Here is a 5,000-nt window from a genome sequence, read left to right on the forward strand (position 1 = left end):
GCGTTCTTCATCGACCCGCGAGCCAAGTGATCCACCGTTCAGGGTAATCGTTTTGTTTTTGTGTGTGTTTTTGTATGAGAAAATATAAAAGGTGCGAAAAAATTAAACAAAAAAATTTGAAAATAATACTTATCATTAACGTGTACGACAAATGAAAAGAAAGAAAATCTCTTTTATTTGCGTGGTTGTACACAAAAATTAAAATATTATTTCAAAGTATCAATAGGCGATAGCGAACGCTAATCAAAGCGTGTCGCAACGCACACGTCGCGAATCGACGAGAGAGAGTCAACCGTCTCGGATTCGATTTTGATTCGTATCATTCACGTGTTTTTGTATTTTTTTCTTTTTTTGCGAGTCTTTGACAACAACAAAACAAAAAGAAAAAACCAACGTTAATGATCCTTCCGCAGGTTCCCCTACGGAAACCTTGTTACGACTTTTACTTCCTCTAAATGATCAAGTTTGGTCAACTTCCCAGCAACGCCGACGGCCGTGAGGCCACCGCGTGTCGGTCCGAAGACCTCACTAAATCATTCAATCGGTAGTAGCGACGGGCGGTGTGTACAAAGGGCAGGGACGTAATCAACGCGAGCTTATGACTCGCGCTTACTAGGAATTCCTCGTTTATGGGGGATAATTGCAAACCCCAATCCCCAGCACGAAGGAGTTTCAACGGGTTGCCCGGGCCTCTAGGCCAGGGAGAACATGTTGATTCCTTCAGTGTAGCGCGCGTGCGGCCCAGGACATCTAAGGGCATCACAGACCTGTTATTGCTCAATCTCGTGCGGCTCGAAGCCGCCGGTCCCTCTAAGAAGAATTTTAATACGTCGCCAGTGAGTTGCGCTCCCCGAGAGTCGCGCACACCTTGAATGACGACGCCTATTTAGCAGGCTAGAGTCTCGTTCGTTACCGGAATTAACCAGACAAATCGCTCCACCAACTAAGAACGGCCATGCACCACCACCCACCGAATCAAGAAAGAGCTGTTAATCTGTCAATCCTTCCGGTGTCCGGGCCTGGTGAGATTTCCCGTGTTGAGTCAAATTAAGCCGCAGGCTCCACTCCTGGTGGTGCCCTTCCGTCAATTCCTTTAAGTTTCAGCTTTGCAACCATACTCCCCCCGGAGTCCAAAATCTTTGGTTTCCCGGAAGCTGCCCGCCGAGCCATTGTAGTAACGTCGGCGGATCGCTAGATGACATATTTACGGTTAGAACTAGGGCGGTATCTAATCGCCTTCGAACCTCTAACTTTCGTTCTTGATTGATGAAAACACCTTTGGCAAATGCTTTCGCTGATGTTCGTCTTGCGACGATCCAAGAATTTCACCTCTAACGTCGCAATACGAATGCCCCCAGTTATCCCTATTAATCATTACCTCGGAGTTCTGAAAACCAACAAAATAGAACCGAGATCATATTCTATTATTCCATGCACGAAATATTCAAGCGGCATTTTGAGCCCGCTTTGAGCACTCTAATTTGTTCAAAGTAAAATTGTCGGCCCACCTCGACACTCACCGAAGAGCACCGCGATAGGATTTTGATATTGAACCGGCGTTTTACCGCCGGCTCACCGACGATATGCTCCGCAGACGTGTCAGTATCACCGCGGATGCGGTGCACCGACAGCGCGGCGCACAAATGCAACTACGAGCTTTTTAACCGCAACAATTTTAGTATACGCTATTGGAGCTGGAATTACCGCGGCTGCTGGCACCAGACTTGCCCTCCAATTGTTCCTCGTTAAAATATTTAAAGTGTACTCATTCCGATTACGAGGCCTCGTAAGAGTCCCGTATCGTTATTTTTCGTCACTACCTCCCCGTGCCGGGAGTGGGTAATTTGCGCGCCTGCTGCCTTCCTTGGATGTGGTAGCCGTTTCTCAGGCTCCCTCTCCGGAATCGAACCCTGATTCCCCGTTACCCGTGACAACCATGGTAGTCGCAGAAACTACCATCGAAAGTTGATAAGGCAGACATTTGAAAGATGCGTCGCCGGTACTGGACCGTGCGATCGGCAAAAGTTATCCAGATTCATCAAAATTAACGACTTCGGACGCATGGCCCTCCGCCGATTGGTTTTGATCTAATAAAAGCACTCATCCCATCACTGGTCAGAGTTCTGATTGCATGTATTAGCTCTAGAATTACCACAGTTATCCAAGTAACTGAGTAAGATCTAAGGAACCAAAACTGATATATTGAGCCATTCGCGGTATCGCCTTAATACGGCTTGCACTGAGACATGCATGGCTTAATCTTTGAGACAAGCATATAACTACTGGCAGGATCAACCAGGGAGCTGCTTACGCAAACGACACGCCTACACCGCGGTCACGCGGCTTCGGCGAGCCGCTGGCTCGGCGGCGTCGAGGGGCGCGCGCTTGCGCGCGCGCCTTCTCGACACGCGTGAACGTAACGCGTCGAATTTGCACGCGACGCGACGTTCGCGCTTCATATCGATAGACTAACTTTGACCGGTCTACGAGCGGCCGTCCCGTCACGATCTCGCAACGAGGTGATGTACAACGATGCTCGACCACTGTGAGGGACATAAAACTGCAACGAACACGACCCCGCGGGCGGGAATCGATGTTGTGACAATTTGAAAATTGAACATTCATCTAAACGCAACTTCTCAATTTTTATTCAATACGTTATTGTAAACATATTAAAACTCGGCTGGCAATTACATGCGCACACACACGCATGATTCGCACTAGATACGATCAACGCCCGGAGCTTGAGGGATAAATTCCAACACGACGCTGCGCACACCGTTTCGACGATGGGCGCGTGTGCGTCCTCTTTTATACATTCTTTCCATATACGGTCGCCGTGGCGACCGCGCACGTGTCGAACACGCTAGGCGCCCTGCGTTGAGGTGTGCCTAGAAGCGTATTCTTTTAACATCACAGATAACACCGGGGGAGACGGTCCCAAATCTTGGTCGATTGGTAACATCACCATACGGTCTGCGAACGCGGTGCTATAATATAATTTTATATTATATTATATAAAATATGAGGAGGAGTAGTATGTATATTCTTTGTTATTTTGTGTTGACACAAGAGAGATATATAAAATGTACTATACACCACACACACAGAGAGAGAGAGAGCTGGGAAAGATCTCGGCGGTCTCGCATTCGAAATACGAATTTGATATAATTTCCTCCGAAAATCCATACCCATATCTATATCATCCATGCGCGAATATATGTATATAATATTCTCACACTTCGCACAAACACAAAAACAAGAACACATTCTATTCTCTCTCGTCCGTCGTTCGTGTCTATTTGAGACGAACGACGCGCGGCAACGAGAACGAGTCGACGCTGTGCGCACGACTGTTTCGCTCCACATCTATACCGAGAGCAATAGTCCGCGTCGGCATTGGAGCGGACGTCGAATGTTTCTCGTAGAGCGAGCGAGAGAGAGACGATTTTTCATTTTATTATGTATGTGTATTGGCGTGCAGTAGTAGCACGTAGTAGTACTAGTAGTAGTAGTAAAAAAATATTATTATTTATTTTATTGACTGATATGATTTTGTTTGTTTTCTTTTTTTTGCATAGACATTTGTATTGATAGATATGTTTCTCGTTGAAGCTCGCAGCACACGCTCAGAGAAATGGCAATGTGGGTTTATTTGAAGAAAAGAAAAAACAAAAAAAACAATTATATTTATTAATAATATGTATGTATGTATGTATGTATGTATGTATGTATGTATGTATGTATGTATGTATGTATGTATGTATAATAATGAATTATAATAATTATTCCGATGCAACGTCAGAGGAAAATGTTTCTCGTACAGGTGCGGCGCGCGACGGCCGGCCGCTCGACAGTTTCGCGCCGAATGTTTCTCGTTGAAGCTCGCAGCACACGCTCAGAGAAATGGCAATGTGGGTTTATTTGAAGAAAAGAAAAAACAAAAAAAACAATTATATTTATTAATAATATGTATGTATGTATGTATGTATGTATGTATGTATGTATGTATGTATGTATGTATAATAATGAATTATAATAATTATTCCGATGCAACGTCAGAGGAAAATGTTTCTCGTACAGGTGCGGCGCGCGACGGCCGGCCGCTCGACAGTTTCGCGCCGAATGTTTCTCGTTGAAGCTCGCAGCACACGCTCAGAGAAATGGCAATGTGGGTTTATTTGAAGAAAAGAAAAAACAAAAAAAACAATTATATTTATTAATAATATGTATGTATGTATGTATGTATGTATGTATGTATGTATAATAATGAATTATAATAATTATTCCGATGCAACGTCAGAGGAAAATGTTTCTCGTACAGGTGCGGCGCGCGACGGCCGGCCGCTCGACAGTTTCGCGCCGAATGTTTCTCGTTGAAGCTCGCAGCACACGCTCAGAGAAATGGCAATGTGGGTTTATTTGAAGAAAAGAAAAAACAAAAAAAACAATTATATTTATTAATAATATGTATGTATGTATGTATGTATGTATGTATGTATGTATAATAATTATTCCGATGCAACGTCAGAGGAAAATGTTTCTCGTACAGGTGCGGCGCGCGACGGCCGGCCGCTCGACAGTTTCGCGCCGAATGTTTCTCGTTGAAGCTCGCAGCACACGCTCAGAGAAATGGCAATGTGGGTTTATTTGAAGAAAAGAAAAAACAAAAAAAACAATTATATTTATTAATAATATGTATGTATGTATGTATGTATGTATGTATAATAATGAATTATAATAATTATTCCGATACAATGTCAGAGGAAAATGTTTCTCGTACAAGATCGCCACGCGACGCGACAAGATGCCGTTCAACGGCACGATATCTACAACTCTGTCGATAGATATGTAGATAGTATCTACTCTGTCAAGTATATGTGTGTAACGTGTGGTGGTGTGTGGTGTGGGGTTTTGTTAGCGATAGCGATACGTTTCTAGTTAAAATTGAATATTTAAAAATAAAAACTCTTCTGGTAAGAAAAACTATTTATGGTTTA

General features: G+C 43.9%; 2 non-coding genes across 2 annotated transcripts in view; both read right to left on the reverse strand.

The window, feature by feature from the left end:
* LOC123718273 overlaps positions 1 to 46 on the reverse strand; it is a 157-nt gene extending 111 nt beyond the window's left edge. The window contains exon 1 of the ribosomal RNA XR_006754971.1: positions 1 to 46. This exon is cut by the window's left edge and continues 111 nt beyond it. This is a non-coding gene — a ribosomal RNA (5.8S ribosomal RNA).
* Positions 47 to 396: 350 nt separating this feature from the next.
* Positions 397 to 2,302, reverse strand: LOC123718253. The gene has a single exon (XR_006754955.1). It is a non-coding gene; the product is annotated as a small subunit ribosomal RNA (ribosomal RNA).
* Between the last annotated feature and the right edge of the window lie 2,698 nt (positions 2,303 to 5,000).

The sequence above is a fragment of the Pieris brassicae genome, chromosome 14 (genome assembly GCF_905147105.1).
Source record: "Pieris brassicae chromosome 14, ilPieBrab1.1, whole genome shotgun sequence".
In the NCBI taxonomy this organism is placed as follows: domain Eukaryota; kingdom Metazoa; phylum Arthropoda; class Insecta; order Lepidoptera; family Pieridae; genus Pieris; species Pieris brassicae.